General features: G+C 30.2%; 1 long non-coding RNA gene across 1 annotated transcript in view; it reads right to left on the minus strand.

Annotated features, from left to right (window-relative positions):
* Positions 1-19,607, minus strand: part of LOC129944742 (uncharacterized) — a 113,025-nt gene that overhangs the window by 66,333 nt on the left and 27,085 nt on the right. Inside the window, exon 2 of the long non-coding RNA XR_008781484.1 lies at positions 9,930-9,965. This is a non-coding gene — a long non-coding RNA (uncharacterized LOC129944742). The remainder of the gene's footprint in view (positions 1-9,929; positions 9,966-19,607) is intronic.

The raw sequence follows: 19,607 nt of genomic DNA on the forward strand, positions 1-19,607 counted from the left end.
ATAAGCTGGCAACCAAGATCATTCGATATAACGCCGCTGGACTTTTTTTGGGGGGCTACGGGGCTTATGCAAATAAACTTTTAACTCTTCAGCATTTTAAAACCAATATTCATCAAATTATGGCTGAGATACCGCCCAATATCTATCAAAAATTGGTCGAAAATTACCTCAAAAGATTTGACGCTTGCAACATGTCGTCATTTAAATGATGTAGTGTTTCACACATAAGTTATGTGCCAAAAAAAGATATTTTATATGTGTTTTATTTACGTTTACTTTTGAAACCTCCAAATGGATAACCCTGTATATAAACGGCCTCTTCTTCCATAAAACCGCAGATATGATGCCTCTTTTCTATGCTTTAGCTTGTTTTGCATACGAAACATTTTTGTTTTGTTCAAGCCATTCTTCATCACCTTCTTTCATTCCTTGACATTTTGACAAATTTGTACATTTCTATCACATTCTTTTTAATTCAAAAGATACAAAACATAAGATCAATTTACAATGAATCTCAAGGATTTCCCACTTGTGTGCATTTTTCAATCCACTCAGGTGCCTTTTACCTCTTGCTTTACAAATCAATATTAGCGAAACTTGACTTTTTCTTAAAGGCTAAAGATGAACAATACATGAACATTGCTTTCATTGGAACGGAATGTATCTTAAGGATGCATGTTTCTATTTTTGTGTGTAGGTATATGTCAAGGAATTCCACCGATCGTGGTCTAACTTGGTATGTATCTCAACATTACTCTGCGGAGACTAGATCAATGAGTAAAACTATCTAAATACTAAACGTTCGCTTTGTGGTTTCGAATGTCAACATTATAAAAAAAAAGATACAAAGAATCTCAGATGAGGAATTTAACATATCTACACACGAGGATGGCTCAACTCCCTGGGTACCTAAATACTTGTTAGTTTTGCTAGATTAGTGTCGTCGAAGTCGGAGTCGTGTGGATGCCTGTATAGGCCACGCAGTTTGCATTTTGTGTGTCAAATTGAGTGTCATTCTTACGAAAACAAAACACACAACACATCAAACAAAACAAAAAACAGATTTGTTTTTTTAAGGTGCAGCGAAATGCGCTGCGCTGCGTTTCGTTGCGCGCAGTCTTGATGTGCAGCAACATTTGCATATGGGAGAGTTTGACGGCTATAAATCATGATTATAAGTCACAATGGGTCTCTCTGTTTAAGTTCCTATTCCTATACATAGGTTATACCTACATATGTACATATATTGAATTTAACATGGAAGCAAGGTAAAGCGTTGTAAATTATTATATAAATATTCTTGTATAGCTTTTAACTTAATGGCGCGAGTTCGTCGAGATGCTCCACTGAATTCAAAACAGGTGTGGATTTGGATAAATGGGATGTGTGGAATTTCACGTGTCACCCCATGTGGGAAGGAGTTTGCCACACACCATCATCGCAGACGACATACATACGTAACTTAATATTTATATCTTTTATTTATTTGAAATTTTAATCTTGATGAGTCTTGAGATTCAATGAATTTATGCAGAGGACATGGATTTCTGATTTGGAAATTTCGAAATTTTCCAGTGACAGAAATATTTTCGATTTTGTCTTTTATTTTCACCCCCAAAAAGAAAGATAAAACTCAAGAAGATAGAAAGACCCGAGTTTCCCATCGAAGGCTTGATATATATTACATGAATTTGTCTATTAACTAACCCCCCCCTCTTATTTCAAATGCAATTGTTTGTTTTTTTTTTTTGTTTTTATGTCACATTAAGATGACAAATGATGAAAATCTACTGATTGCATTAAAACACTGCGCCCAACCCATATTGTTCCTGTCTTTTCCAAGTAAAGACTCTATAGCAAAGCTTTATCTTGATCTAATTATTTCTTTCTTTTTTTTTGTTTACATTGCGTGCATTTTAACCATTTAGCCCCCGCCGAAAAAAAAAGTCACCCTCTTCAAGTTTTATACGTACATAGGTCGTAGATACTGAATATACCTACAATCAACATTTGGTAATTTAACGTTAATTAATAGATTTCACTGTAGGAACCAAATTTAATGAAATGGCCTTCATTATTTATAACAGATGTAAATGTTCCGATAAGAAAGTTACTAGAACTAAAAAAGGACACACATTTTTTTTTGAGATATACCTTCATTAATTATTTACATTAGATAATGATGACACTAATTATCGAATGCAAACGGGACAAGTTTTTTTTTTGGGATATACGAAAAATGACCAAACGCAAGGAAATATTCTAATCAAGGACTCAAAAGGAACAAAACAAAATACAAGTTCTAAATATCCTAATTTCAATTCCTATCCTAGGTCTATGGTTATTATTACCTTTTGAATCGCATAAATTATAAATGAAAGACCATCAAAATATACACGAAATAAAACCGTCCTCCTCATCATCATCGTCGTCATCAGTAAAACATCCCTTTTTTTTTTGTTATTTGGAAACAAAAAGAAAAGGGTCATTGACGAACACGCCGCCGACCAACATGAGCTCAAATTGGTCAACAAAAGGACACAGCACACAAATATAATAGAATTCGTTTTGATCCTTTAAAATAAAGGTTTCAAAAAGGGATTAAAGAGGTTAAAAAAGGATACTGGCGTATAAAAAGAAGAAAACAGATTTTATCAGCTGTCTTGATGGTTTCAGGGCATGGGTTTTGAGATAATAACTAATTTGCAGGGAATATGTTTTGAAACGGAAGTAAACCTTTTTCTGGATTACAACTGAATTTACTTTCAATTACTATACACTTGATGTGTATAATTATGGCAACAGCCGTCAAAATTCAATTGAAATTCTTGGTAAAACTTTAAAAGTTCTTGAAATATCAGAGTTTTTAAAAGTTGGAGAAAGATTGATGGCAAAAATGGTTTATTGAAGGCAAGAGCAGAAATCTCTTTCAAAAAACAACTTTTGTAACAAGAAAAGAGCCTTTTAAATAAACTAGTAGGCTTCGACATACCATTTCCAATACTTGAGTTCAAAAGTGGTTCAGTTTTATTTATAATATTATTTTTTCAATAACAATAATTTTTTCAAGGAATAAGTTGTCCGGAATTCGAACCTCGAGAGAGAATTTTCTATTATACCAGATTGAAAACAAAAAATCAAATTTCAAAACAGTAAAGACAATCAAAAATGAGGTTTTTAAGGTTAAGCTAAAATATAGAAAATAGAAATCTTAGGTACATTTTAAATAATTTAAATATTTTAGTTAGTTTCTGAAAATTCTAATAAGTTAGGAGCTTTCATTTGAATGTAGGTATATGAAGTTTTGAAAAACTTAGGTCTTGAATTTATGTAGCATTTAGAAGCCTTGTAAATGTTTTTCGAATTTAAAAAAGTATTACCTCAAGAATTTGCCTTAATTCAGTAATTTTATAGTTGGATTGAATTAAGGCCATAAAAACCCACCAGAAAAGTGCAATTTGATTTCCTGAAATTAAACCATATTCACCAGTGTTTTTAAACAATGAAATCAATTTATTGATTTAACAAAAGTTTCGTTGACTTAATTTATAATTTACTGTCCCAATGAAACTTTTCGTTGAAATAAATTCCATTCAACATAAGTTTTAATTTCTTTATTAAACTACATTCATGTAAACTGAATCCTCTCATTTAGGTTTAATTTTAAATAACCCGCTATTTGGCTTGCTGTCATTTTTGAATTTATCATTTTTTGACATTTGATAAGCAAGAACTATATTTTTACTAATTTTGTAAGAAAATTTGCCTCTTGTCGTATTATTTATAGTAAAAGTCATCACATTTGGCCATTGTGGTCTTGTAACTTAACACCATTTGGAATTTTTTCCTTAGAGTCAAGAGAAAGATAAGACTTATGAAAATGTTCCACAATTGATTTAAGTTCTTAAAAATGGAATTAATAAAGTTATCAATGACATTCATTGAAAATTTCTGTGACGAATATTTGGCTTTTTCCGTGTGGTGATGGTTAGTGTATAGGACTGTCATGACAGAGGTCTTGGGTTCGAAACCTGCCTGTGCCATGTAAATTTGTTAAAACTTGTACTGCCTCTTGTGACGAATTGACAGATCTTCCAAGAGTAATTATTGTCATGAAAAGTGCTTTCTCAAGTTAGCCGTTCAAATTCGGCTTATAACTGTAGGTCCCCTTCATCCCAGACAACATTACTCGCAGGCTGGAAAAGTTAAGAGTTGTAAGTCATTAGGCCCTAGTTCTCAGTGGACTGTTGCACCAACTAATTTATTCATATAATGAAATCAAAATTCTTTGATTCCTGCTTAAAAATACTTTTTTAGTTCATTAAAAATAAAACTTCTTATTGAGAATCTTTATATCAAAAATATTCATACAAAATTGCTTCTATGTTACCTATGTGTTCCGTAATTAGAAAAATTGAAAAGCAATGTGTTTTTAAACCTTAAAAATAACGAAAAATCAAAGAATCACATAAAAAAATTACGAATAAATTCATTGATCCCATAATTAAAATTATTAACTTAACGAATTGTTTTATTAAGTATCTTAAGACAATGTTTTATTAGTTTCTTGTTTCAGATTAGTTTTAATGTTTAAAAATGAAATCAGGACAGAAAATCTTTAGGAAAAATTTAATATATGCTCAGATCTTTTGTCCTGTGGTCAGTTGTGACTAAAAGCTTAAAATATTTAAACAGACTAGACGCTTAAATGATGTTAACACTTTTTCACATTTCTACTAAATAGGTTTCCCAACAATTCTCCAGAATTCCGTATGTCTCAATTCTAACCTTCTTAAGCAAATAAATCATAAAAATGTCTGAATCTTCATTAGCACTTCAAAGGTAGAACAGTTATGACTTAAGACGCGCTAATAAGAGTCTTTCAAACTTAACGTACATAGAATGCACTTTATAGTCAATGACTATACTAAAATACAAAAACAAAATATTCTTGAGCAATCTTCACAAATACAACGACTGATGATTTATTCCTATATCGAAAAAAACCAAGTCTTAAAAAAATCGTAAATCTAAAAATTATTGACACCAACAAAAAGTTTCTTTCATCTTCCGCCGAATATATATATTTTTACAGCGCAAGCACATCTCTTAAGTCATTTTTATTTATTCTTGCCGCCCATCCATTACCTTTGCCCACTTTGGTCATAAACTTTGAAAAAAAAATCAAATGAAGGCCTAAAGGTACGAGTAATACATAATTAAAATTAAATTTTGTCTGTCTTGATATCTTCACGCCATCATAGTATAAAAGTACAACAAAAAAAATACCCGCCACATAAATGACGAAATAATAAAAACACCTCCCCCTTGATGTCGTTCCCAAGGTATGATATGAGTCTTCTTTAGGAACCTTGTGGCATACCAACCAAAAAAGCCATCTCTAATACTTAACGTTTAACATTAATTCTGATTGATGAAGAATTTTAATTACACCCGTGATATATTAAACCACAAAACTATTTGGCATTTTGGGTTTTTGGCTATGCTGTGCTTTGCCATTGGTAATACCCTCCTCACTTTTGGGTGCGCATATTTTAGGAAGTCTCATAGTCTCACGACAGTCAGTTGGTGTTGCTGTCAACCTCACCCCTAATTTTGATTTAGATTTGTTGCTTATGTTTTTGTTTTTGATTTGAGAGATTATCGCTCTTTTAATGAAAACATCATAAAGCCGACTCGGCCACCAACCCAAAAAGAAATGTAAAAAAAAACATTTCTTCGCAAATTAATCTGTTTACGCTTGCGGCTAAGTTAAGAATAAAAAAAGTAGTGGCAACATCAAGTCAGGGCACAGGGGCATCATTTTATAATCATTGTTGTACTTTCAATCAATTAAAGTCTAAATATTTTATATGACTTGAGATTTTTTTTTGTTTCCGAGTGTTGTATTCTTGTATCGCTTTGGGCGATAATTCATATTTCGCGCTTCTTGAAACTGAAATTTACAACTAAAAAAAAAATGTATGAATGGGTCTTAATTTTGTTTAAAAGACGAACAAACAGGGGAAAAAAAGTATCTTCAGGCGGCGGGTAAATGAATATTCTAACATTGTATGTGAAGTGAAGAAAAACAAGATGAAAAAAGGTCAAAGATCGAAGCTTAAGTGAGGAAGCTGCAGTTTAAAAAAAAAGAAAAACACACTCAACATATTTAGTTCACATTCACACACTCCTTAAAATATGATTATTTAAATTAAGTTTTTACTATCATCAAGTAGGTATCTGCATATGAAAGATACTGTATCTGTATCTTATGCCTGCAAGACTCATAATCATAATTAATGGATGATAATCAATTTTAAGATATTTTTCTGACACTTTTTTTTCTGTCTTCAATGCTTATGCTGACTTTATTTTTTCTCTTGGAGTGGAGAGATGTGTAAAGAGATGGAAAAGGGGAGTGGGGTTAGGTCGATGACAAGCTGAGTGCACACAAAGGCTTATAGTTTGTTTTAGAAAAAACTATCGCATCATCAAGATGATTATATAAAGACGATGATGATGTAATTGTTGGTCTAACCAATCAATAAGACTTTGTGTGTCTCATCTTTTTATAATATAACCTAATTAATCTCTTTGGTTGTCATATCGCATATTCAAAAATATACAAAAAGTTGGTCAAAATGTTTTATATGAGAACTCATAGCTACCCTTTGGCATATAGAAGACAAATATAGAAAAAATTAGGTCGATGACGATGCAAATTTACTATAATAAATAACTTATAAAAAGATGATGTCATTTTATTCCGTTTTATTAATGATGAGAGTTTAATTTAAACACAAAACTTAAAGAAACTTAAAGAATTTAAGTTGCGGATTTTCAGGCATGCATACGACAGATAGATAGAATGTCAAACTTGTTGTTTTATTTTTTGAATATTTTTAGTCAAGTGGAAAATGTTCACCTTTTTCGAAAACTTGTTTTTTGTTAAATTCAGGAAAAGAAACATTGTATCTAAGGTATAGAATGTAGAGTTTTAGGTGATTTGAGAATAAAGATGCAGTTTTATTGAAGAAGAGCCTTGAGGATAAATAGGATGAACTAATATTTCATGCGTGGAAAAAGTTATAATTTTTAAAAATTTCAATAACTTTTAAAATTTGTTTTGAGATTATTTTTTGGTTTGATAACGTATTTGTTTAAAAGTTGTATGAATTTATAAATTTTATGAAAAAAACGTTCCATGTGAAGGACTCATTATTTCATATGGAATAATGACGAAGTATGGATTTATGATGTTTGTTATATTTAGCTATATCTTTTTGATTGTAATTTATTTGCGAATTTAAATAAAATGGTGTTTTTATTTTCAAAACTATTTCTAAACAAGGAAGCTACAAACAGCTGCATACTCACTTTTATGAATTTCAAATCGTGTTGTGCTAAGGTGCCAGTCTTCAATGTATGAGCTGAGCATGACTTTTTTAAATGACCAAGATACACTTTTTGGTCACTAAATGTTCTCAAAATAGTATATTCTTCATTTAATTAATGAATTGAGACATGGTTAGTGAAATTTACTTAAATTTAGCTTAAAAGGGTTCGACTAACGATAACTAAATTTTTGTTTTATTTTTAATCCAACGTCAATTAAAAGTTGCTAATTTTTTGGGACATTCTCCTTTAGAAAGTAATTAGTAAATAATTTTGGATACAGGTAGTTTTTAAGCTTTTACCAAGATCACAAAGAATTAATGTACCAAATATAAGGCTCCCACAAAATTAAGTTGTGAAATTAATTGTTATCGAAAACTTTCTGGTCTTCGACAAAAAGGATTTCAGAAAGAAGTAATAGTCCATGATTTGATCTGTATTTTTCTGAACTATGAAACTAAGATTTGTCTAATGACTTAAACCAAATTAATATGTGTATGTTTTTTTACTTTCCAAAAATGTACACTAATATAATCATTAGTTTTCAATATTGTAACTCATAATTATTGCAATATTTTTAAAAGGTTGATAAAAGCAACAATTTAAAATGTATGTCATTTTCAAGCATTTTTTGATAGGAACCAAGCATTTGAGGTAAGAGTAAGAGAGATTACTGAAATTAAAACAATGAACGTTTCTAGTGGAACGATTTTATTGTGAATTATTGAATCGAAAATTAGCTGTTCATTGAAAAATACTTCATCATTTAAAAAATTAGAATGATCTAAAAAAAAAAGATAAACTGTTTTTTTTTTATTTATATATCATAAGCTTCATATACAATCTCAAGCATTACAAAGAAAGGTTCCTTATCTCTATTAAAACTCGAAACATAATTTTCTATGATAGGACCCAATAATAGCTATAACTGGTATATTATCTTGTTTCTCAGTTACTGATCAAGCTTTATGATTAAAGCGTCAATTTTATATAAGATCAGTTTAGGATTTCGAATTTTGTTGGATAGTGAATTAACTTTATCTTTGACTTTCCTGATATCAAATACTATGGCCGGGAAAATCCTTTAAGAACTTGGGTTTTGAACTGATGTATTATAGGGTTTTTTGATTTCTTCCTACTCAATATTCCTAAATAATGCAGTTTTTAATGACCAGAATTATAATTCAGACAGTTTTTAGCCGATTTTATTGAAATTTTGAGTGTATTCGTATCTTGAAATGCTTTTTCCTTTTTAAAGTTTCATATAGTTGTCTATATATAGTAAGCCAAATATGAAAGAAGATGATGTCTCGAAATTTTGTTTAGATTTATAAAGGGGAACGATTCTGTCAAACATTATTTAGCAAAAGTTTAAACGGTTCCGCAGCATGTCCACGATTTTTAAAGTATTCTTTATTGGTGATCCCTTCGTATTAGTCTCAATAAATGGGCTTTTTTAAAATTAAAATCGGACGAATAGTTCCTACGATTAGAGCGTTCACCCAAACAAACAAACTCTTAAACACAAATGAAAATCGTACCAATAGTTCTTGAGATTAGTGCCTTCAAACAAACAAACAAACTCCTCGTTTTTTAATATTATTATACGGATTGCTAGATTTAAAGCGTTCAAGGTGCTTGTTATCTCTAGCACATCGCATATAAGCTCGATAATAGGTATTATAAGCGGTCACTGTCTAACAGGAAAGCACGCCACTCGACTAGGCGTATTCTCACATAGTTCTTGAGATTAGTGCCTTCAAACAAACAAACAAACTCCTCGTTTTTTAATATTATTATACGGATTGCTAGATTTAAAGCGTTCAAGGTGCTTGTTATCTCTAAGCAGATCGCATATAAGCTCGATAATAGGTGTTATAACCAGTCATTATCTAATAGGAAAGCACGCCACTCAACTAGGCGTATTTTCAAAAGACTTTTGCAGAAGCTGTATGGACGAGGAAGAGGAGGAAACAATTCTTCACCTTTTCTGTATATGCCCTGCTCTGGCTCAAAAACGCAAGAATTACCTAGGCGAATTCTTCTTTAACGATCTAAACGATCTAAATCATATCAGCATAATCAGCCTCTCACGTTTCGTAAGGGACTCAAACTGGTTTAATTGAGCTTAGGAGGAAGCCTCTAGATTCATGTGGATTCACAATGGGATATTAAACTGGCAAAGTGTGTCCGTTTCTATCATGGACAACCACTTTAACCTAACAGATTACAGAAGTTGTGAGTCCGGCCGTGGGATCTGATTCATTTCTGAAACGTTGCACACCCATCATTTCAAATTAAATTGCTCAACAAATTATTAAAAGCAGTCACTAATACGAAAAACCTGTTTCTGTAATCTCCATTTATTTTATAGTTTTAAATCCCAAAAAATTCAATTTTTGTCGGCCTTTTAAGTGACTTTACCCGTTGAACACCACTTTTACCAATAAAACCAAAATTTAATATTGAATTCAGCAAAAACTAAAAAAAAAATATTGTAATGCAGCAAAATGACTTAAATCCCTATTTACCTTTTGGTTCTGTATCAAAGCTATCCACAAAATTATCTGAAAGAAAAAAAAGAAACATTTATAAGTTTTCTATTAAGCATTGTATTCAATATTGAAGAAAAGTAAATATTAACTAATTGCAAATGTAAAACTATTACAAAAATAAATATTTGAATATTTAAAACCAGAGGATAATTTTGAACCATTACCAAATCAAATATTATAATATGAAAAAAAATCATTACGAACACGAATTCTGTTAGTCTTTTGTTACAAGAATTTTCAAATAAGTTCAGAATTTTTCAATAAGTCCAGAATTTAAAAAAAAATGCAGAATTTTGACTTTTAGTATCATGTCCATAGAGGATGTAGTTCCTGCAGTATTTTGAAATACACTTTTTTTCCAACAGTTCCTGAGTTCAATATTATCGCTCATGTAGAATTTCTACCTTAAAAATCTATATCCTATGAATAATTTATAGTAATTTTTGAAAATTCACCTATTCCTTTTCTTTTAATTTTATAGAACTTTTATTTGAGATAAAATGTAATTTTTTCAAATAAATAACTGCCTATTTCTCGACAGAGTATTCAGCCCTAACTACACCTTTAACTGAATTTTTAAGGTAAATTTATTTGAGAAATTATAGCCGTATATGACTTAAAAAATCTGAATGTAAAGACAAATAAAACTGCGAGAGAAAAATTGTTTCATAGTTTTAAAAAATGTTGGACCATAATTGATCATTTTTTCATAAGTTTTTTAAAATAATCGTTATTATATTTTAAATGCCTTTTGTTTAGTTTTTTTTTTCAAATGTATTTAAGGAAATCGAAAGGAAATGGACATGTCAAGTAGCTACTTACTCCGGGTAACCTATAAGAAGCTGAATAATGTCAAAATACGTGTCTCAAAATCAAGGTTAAGAAACCAAATGCTAATTAATTCTACAATCATAATACTTTTCATTTCATTTTCAACTATAGGTATTCACTTTAAAAACCTTTAGTTCACTGTTCATCTACTCGTAGCAAAGGACGAACTAACCCTCCATTTTATTATGAGAAGAGAATAAGAAATCTTTGAAAAAACATCTGCCTTAGAAATTTGCATATGAGTGCCACGGATTTCCTAAGAGTAGTTTAATACCTCAGCATGCAATGACGATGATGGAGGTAAGTGGTCTACATCTACAATCTAAACACACACAACAACAACAAAAAAAGGATATTCATGATTTGGAATAATTTCTCAGTATACATATTTATATATTTTTGTATTCACAATTGTTGTTTGATATTCAAATGGTTTTTGCTTATTCATACACACAAAACTCTCAAATGGTTTGAACGTAGAAAATGAAAAAAAAACAAACCGTGAGAAATGTCAATTCGAATATTTGTCAAAATCATGTTAAATTGTCAAATTGTATACATTCACCCGGATGAAGTTCCTTTTCTTTTAATCCTTTTTATCGATTTGAAAAAAGGATAGGAATTTCAAATGCGCTAAACAGGTTTTAGGTTTTTTACCTTTGAAAGAATATTTGTCTTTCAACTTTGTCTATTTTTTAAATGCGTTGCATTAAAGGACAAGAGATAAATCAGGAAGTTTTGGTTTTTTTGGAAATGTCCTCATTTACATAAATTGATGCGTAGCCATTGAAAAAGGAAGAGACTTTAACTGCACCTTGTCACTTATTGTTCAAACAATTGAGGTATAAACTCTCGATTTCTAACAATTTGACTGATATTTTCGAGTGTCACTTTTTACATTTCTTTTGAAACAAAACACTTAAATCATTATGGAGTTGAATTTTATGTAGTTTTTAGAAGATTGTCATTAAAATTTATTTATTTAACTATGAATAATAATGACATGGTAATCATTCAAAAATGTCATCAGACCCCATAGACTTTTCATAATCAATTAGTAAAGTGTAACTATTACATATTTTACATAATCCATTAATTTATTTTAATTTACATCATGAAGTGTGCGTAACAACGACCACTAGAAGCTGACAAAGTTTCCTACACCGAATGCCTCAAAAAACTAACGATCGATCACCGATTCAAGCTTAATTGATAACTTAAATTTATGTAAACCCATAAACTAGGTAATGACAGTAGTTAAAAAAAAGAAGAACGAAATCCAAAAATAAATTAAATTCCATTTATACGACTTTCAAAAAAGATTAAGATCGATCATCATCACTTTAAAAGCGTTGTCCTCGCATTGGTTTTAGTATTCACAGATATACTAGAAGATTGATAACGAAACTAATCTAACCCTATTAGTTCTCATTAGCTCATTGATAATGATCTATAAATTGAGTTTTGTATTTCTTCTCTGTCGATAAATGTATGTTTATGCAAATTGAACCCAAAAATTGCTATTAAATGGAGTCTCTTTTAAAACCACTGAAAATCTTAAATCTCGATCGATTAAATATAATCAAAGATTTATACAAAAAAGTCACCAAAATAGAAAATAAAATTAAGTGAAATAATCGATCATATTATTCTCAGTATACACGTAGATAACCAAAATGCTATCAATACGCGTTTAACAACTTTTAAATTGAGTTCATTGAAGTATAAAGTTTCAAAATATGCTAATTAAAGTTGCGTAGAGATATGTTTGAAGGTACATATATTAAAAAAAAAGGAAAGCTATTTAGTTTGATAAATAACTTTTTCGTTTTATTATTTATTTTAAAAAGGTTTAATGTAGGAATGGGATGCTTCTTTTTTTTCATGCTAAGGCAGATTAAGATCAATTAGAACTATTTATAAATAGAGAGAAGATATACGATGCGATAAAAATTAGCCTTTCAACATTTAGATGTTGTTTAATTCTTTGGTTTTGAAATTAATGGTGGTTTTCTGTAAATTTAATGACTTGAAAATGTAATAAAACAATCGGATCGATCTTCAGGAATAGTTAAATTCGAAGAAATGCATATTGATTGATACAAGCTTAGGCCTCAACTGTCATTTAATTTATCAGCCAACTTTAGAGATATTTACTGAAAAGTCTTTGATTTTAGATGCAACTACCTTTTTGGTTAATGAAAGAAAAATGACGTTCATTTCCGCATTTCAGCTTTTTGGACTGATATTATTTCTTATGCGAATTTTGTAAGTGCTGCTTTTTGTTTCTCACCTATTGATCTTATAAGTTATGAATCTGAATAATGAGTCTTAGCTTTTCTTAAATTAATTTGAATAGCCCTTAAAAAAGTTCTTAATATATTTTTTCATAAGTTCACTCTTTTCAAATATATTTAAGTTTTCAATAAAATTTATGTTTTAAGGTTGTTTAGGTCACCTGTTAAATTTATCAGCTTTAACCACATGAGATGAATATATTTATAAAAAAAGAAACAAGTTGTATTTAAAATTAAAGACATTCTGAATTTGTTTCTAAAAGACACCTTATTTTAAATTTTTGCTAATAACTTAGACTATTCAGCGAGAAAGTAGATGAGATCGTTCCATATATATCCCACCTTTTTCTATAGACAATCTTCAGTAATAAAAAAATCTTTTTGTTCATTCAGATTATACGTTTCATATTCAATATTGTAAGTCTACTTATGTCCTCCTTATAACATTTCTGAAGGATAAAATAAGTGGTTAAGAGTAGTAAGTATCTTTATAAGCTTTTTTTTTGTGTACCACCATCTCTTTTTATTTTTGTTGAGCATACTCTTAGGTGCTAAATTTAGATCTAAACCGAATTTATTCCTGAAGACCTAAAATTCAGCGGCGTTTACTCAAAAACAAACAATTTCTTCAATTCAGGCCACAAAGAATCAATGCTGTAAGAACTAACACGTTTAAAACTTATCAAATTTTAATTTTGACACTGAATTATAATTTCAAAAATTGCTTTTTATAGTTATTTTAGAAACAAAAAATTCAAATATTAATATTAATATTTTTTATTACAAGAATTGGAAGAATGATTTTTTGACGGAATATTTTTGCAATTGATTTGCTTATTTCTGTTGTCGAAAAGTTCCAATATTGATTTCAATATTAGTTTCGTCTACTAGCAATTTCAAAGTAACAAATACCGTATTTTAACAAGTACTCGATGCTTAATAGAAAGACCTAGAACTCTAGTACTTCTGGCACAAGCTTGTTTCAATAAGTCTAAGAAAAGAAAGTAAGAAAAGAGCCTTATAACTTATTGATATGAATCAGGAATAATCCCGATTTGAGAATTTAATTTTGACGCAAGAACCTTTCATTTCTAATTTAAGGGCATTTTTGTCAAAAAATTGACCCTGAGTAAGATTATTTCTAAAGCTTGATTTCTATAAAAATGTCTGATAATTGAGGTTCACTTTAGTCTTTGTTTGTGATTTTGTTGCATCTTCAAATGGAAATACATTGCAATTTATTTGCGCTTTTCTCTGTTCACCTTTTTATAAATGCTTTTATGTTAACAAACGGATTTTTTTAATTTTCAGAACACGGCTCTCAAAACACAAGTTAACGTTTTTCAAAGGGTACTTTTGCATACAAAGTCTCAGACGATACAGTTTAGAAACCACTTTAAGTTCGAGTTCGTAGCTCCTACTCGTATTAAAAAGAAATTTAAGCAATTTCATAAATTGTTTTAATGATCACCGTTAAAAAATTATAAGCTAAAACCAGTAATTTTCGAATAAAAAAACTTGTAGTATACTACAAGGCCTTGGCCCTGTCAAAGAAATATGAGAGCGTCTTAGGATGCTTCGGGAGAAACATTCTTCGGGTGATTTTGGGTTCTGTATGCATAGATGGAGAATGAAGGAGAAGATATAACGACAAACTGTACGGGCTGTACAGCGACACTGACCTAGTAAACAGAATTAAAGTTTAACGGCTTAGATGGCTAGGTTATGTAGAGCGGATGGACTCAACACTTCAGCCCGGAAGGTTCTCGCATCCAATCCCGAGGGCTGGCGCAGTAGAGGAAGACCGCGACTCAGGTGGCGCACTCAGGTGGGTGAAGACCTCAAACAACTTGGCGTGCGAAACTGGAGACAGCTAGCCAGGGACTGATTTGGCTCGAGGCCATGTTGGTTGAGGCCCAGGTCCACCCCGGACTGTAGCGCCACCTTAAGTAAGTAAGTAAGTGTACTACATAATACTTTTATAGACTTTAAGTAATTTATTCAAAACAAATTCTTAATTGTTACCAATTTCCATGGTTATATGAAATATTGGAGTAGTTTCCGAAATTTTCACAACTTCAAGTCAAATTTAAATCAGTTTTACAATATTACATTTTTGGTCTAATATGCAGAATGCAGAAAAAAAAATCAGGATATCAAGTGCGGTTCAAACATTTTTCTTATAACTTTTTTAGTAAGATAAACGATCTGCAACAATCTCAAAACGTTTTGAGACATTTTCGAAACTAACTTTATACAAAATGTATAGAATCCATTTTTTCTAGAAAATCTTACAAAACAATGAATAAACCTACGATATCGACGGTTAAGCTCTATAACCTCGTTATCTTCATCTTTTCGTATCTTCATTTAAATAATAATGTTCTGGAAATTTTTCACAAATGACAAAACTCGTATCATAAATCATTTATCTTCTAAGCTTACGAGATTTCGCTTTGGCTCATTATGAGGTACTGCCTATAAATACTCTAAAACTTTTTGAGCAATAAAAATGCAATATACTCCTAAGTGTCCTTTATCTATGTAAACGAAACATTATTTCAAAATAAATATTTAAACATAATAAATTGTTCATTTAAAAACTCAAATCAACAAATATTCGTTTTTCTAACTTTTTAAATAGATTTTTGTATTTCGGAAAACTAGCAAAATCGAATTGAGAAAAATAAAATTTCGTAGCTCAATAGTCCGTTGAAAACTAGGGCCTTGTGAATTAAAACTCTCAACCATTACCTATAGTTTTAAGCTAAAAACACTTTTCATTACAAGAATTAATCTTGGAGAATTTGTCAATTCCTCGCAAGAGGCAGTAACCGTACAAAAAAAAACTTTAGATTGCAAAGGCGGAATCGAACCCAAGGCCTCTGGCATGACAGTTCAAAGCACTTACTATCATTTTACGGGTACTTCCAAAAAAGAATTAAGAGGTAATAAAAAATGAACGTTAATGTATAGAAGACGAGAAAATCTCACATTTCAAAATCAATATTTTTAAGTAAAACATTTTTGGAAGCTTCTTTTAAGATGATGTTCCCTGTGGTATGAACTTAATGTCTCAAAAGTCCTGCCGTTTTTAATATTGATATTTAAAAGGCGCCCTTTTCAACCTTCTTTAATACCACGAAAATCATAACACCGAAAAATCCCCATCAGAAATCTGATAAAAGTACAACTTTCATAAGTACCTATTCTGGCTTCTATACTAATTGTATAAATTTAATTCCCCTTTAGATGCGTAACCGTCATGCGTTGCAATTTCATTTTCCTTCCAATGCATTGCCAACCACCCTTTAAAAAAAACTCAAACAATAGGTTCTTATATTTTGTTCATTTTTACCTGTCCACAAAAAAATAAAAATCATAATCTTTTTATTGAATGCGTGATGTTGTGCAAATTCTAATAAATGGTTATTTGCCATTAATGAGATTTAAATGATATTAAATCATTTTGAAACGATGCGATGTGTGTTGTTGTTTCCTTCCTCATCTTTCCATATATCATTATACAATACGAGAGTACCTATCTTTTTGTATCTTATTATTATTTTTGTTCGTTTGGTTTTATTTATTATTTTATTGTAGGATGTCGGTAAAGTCAAGCCCGCCGTGCATCGAATTAAGTATGCAAATAACATGTCAATGTGCATATTGTTTGTAAATTACCCTGACAATGGGTTGGTGGTTATACCTCTACGAGTATATACAGTTACAGTGAGTGTGTATTTATAAAATTATATTGTGCAAAAAATTAAAAGAAAAAACAAACAACCTTTCATCGCAATGATGTTGCGGGACATAAACACACAAAAGGGATAAGTATGTATGTGTGTTATGTGAACAAGGATACTTTTTAAACGAAAATCCCTTCCTACCCTAACAAAACAATGTAACATAAAAAGATGGTATGTGTGCAAAAATTGAATAACATACCTAAACGTCAATTTAATATCAACTGGTTGTTCTTTTGTTGATGGTACATTTTTAAAGGATTAGAAAAAGGATACCACTGATGATGTACCCTGATATCAATTCGATTGATCGATTGCTGTGACAAATTGTTTTTGTTTTTTTTGCACATTATTTAATTAAAATATGAAAATAAAGGACTAAACAAAAAAAAATATACCTGAAGAGGTTCCTATATAATGATGTTTAAGCCTTTGACACCTGACTTAATGGCATATAAATTCACACCTTTTGGCAGGATTCCTGACGGTCGTCGGCATTATATAAAAGGATTAAAAAAAGGGTCCTTAATTTACATATTAAATGCATTAGATGTATTTTTATAATGACTGGATGATATAGTAGGTTTTTTGTGTGTTAGGTTTCGTTAAGTCTTGTGTCGTGTCTTCAAAAAGGCAGACATGCAATGTAATTTTTTGTTGTTTTATTTTAATTCGATAACAATCAGTATTATAGTAGTAGTAGTTTGGTTATAAGGACGGCTGCTGCTGGTTTGAAATTGGCACTTCACATATTCATAAACGACGATGTTCTTTTAAATTAACTATTTAAAGCAGAAAAAAAAAACAGTATTGTGGACAAGTAGTATACGAGTTTTAAGTTTTAAATTTTAACATTTTTGAAAAGTCAATTATGCAGATAGTACTAACTTGATGTAATTCTACAAACAACGTTACATTTTTTGAGGAATATAAGAAGAATTTTTAATTTTGAGGCCCTAATTTTCATATTTTTAAAGTATTTTAAAAATTTAATAAGTGATTTCTATCAGTTGGGACCTTAAAATAATGTAAGTTGGTTAAAATATTTGACGCATTTAATTTAAATGTCTGGAATCAACTTTGAAATAAAAGGTTCTTAAATAAATATAAATAAAAGGTTCATTTTGTCCATAAAAATGTTTTAAGAATTTGTCTATCAACGGACTTTCAAATTCTTCCTAATAAATTGCCAACGATTTCTTAAAATGTAATTTTTTAAAATTCAATATGTACCCTGATTTATTTTAATTAAGTTTTAACCTCAGTGAAATTCGGATTTGAAAAAATTCTACAAACACTTTTTGGAACTTATACTCGTAAAAACCTTAAATATAAAAGAGTTGCTGAAAAAGTAAATTTGTACCTTATTTCAATAAAATTGTACCAATTTTGTTATTCCCAATATTTTTTAACTGACTTTTGGCATAATCCTTTGAGGACTAAAACGAAAAGTTGAATTTTTTTTCACTACTCAAAAATTGTTCTCAGAATAAAAGAATGTTTTTCTAGAACAATCAATACGAATTATTGGGGCTAGTTTTAGTTCAAGGAACAGACCTTTAAAAGGAATATGTAAAAAATTGATATTTTCGACAACGTGTTTGCACTTTTTATATGTAAAAATCACCATCAAAGTTCACTCAATTTTTGTAAAAACTAATCACGGTTTTGAAGTTATAAGCTAGAAACCTCAGTTTCCCCCCTCTCCCCACGGGCGCAGTTTATTTGTTCTCTACAGCAGCGTACCGGGCGGCCAACAACGCGACTATTTTGATTCTGTGCTATTTTAGAACTACGATATCTTCTAAGATGCTAATTGAAATCAATTGATGAGACAAACTTCCATCTTAGCGTGATGTTAGCCTATAACCTTCCACAATAGATTTGCTATCTAACACTGATACAATTTTTCAAATCGGACTAGTAGTTTTTGAGACAAGTGCGTTCAAACAAACAAGCAAACAAACAAACAAACTCTTCAGCTTTATATTTTTAATATACAGATTTTAATAATTTTGCGACTTTCAATTTTTGGATACGTAGAAGTTGCAACACCAGCAGAAAAACTATTTTACAAAAATTGGCTCAAGTTTTCAGCAGTAGTTTTGATTTTATCAAAATTGTAAGTGTCTTCTGTTTTCAATCACAAAAACTGAAAATTCAAAAGAGTCAAAGTTAAAGAAACTTTTTTTGACTAGCATTTTGTATGTTGCTATTTTCCAATTGAATTCAATATTCTTTATAATTTGATGGGGAATTTTGAATATCACAAATTTCAAAATCCCAAACAGAGATTCTCATTTTTGATATTGGGGGCCTTAATTTTCATTTTGTTTGTTCCCATTTTTAAATTTAAGAACTTAGTAATATAAAACTTTCTTTCAAGACATACTTTAACTAAAGTATGCATCAGATTTTAATCATTCATTAGCCAAAAAGCCCTCTTCAAACCTTCTAAATGTTCAATTTTGACACCATAACACGCGCATCTATGCTAAATATACCAATTTTCGAATCGTTGTTATCCTTCCTCTCTCTATGAAACTTAACTCCATCCTAAATTGGCCGGCTTCGACTTAGCCCGCATGCTCCTTTCACACGTTGTCCATTTTACTTTAACAGTCTTCTGACTATAAACTGACACATCTGCTGTGTGTGTGGCAATGAACTGAATATAGTGACTATCCCCTGCCAACCCTATAAAACGTGTACACACGCCAATATCATGTAAAAAAAATAAAATGATATATAAAAATTTAAATTTTATAAAAATAAAA

Source organism: Eupeodes corollae, chromosome 2, assembly GCF_945859685.1.
Source record: "Eupeodes corollae chromosome 2, idEupCoro1.1, whole genome shotgun sequence".
In the NCBI taxonomy this organism is placed as follows: Eukaryota; Metazoa; Arthropoda; class Insecta; order Diptera; family Syrphidae; genus Eupeodes; species Eupeodes corollae.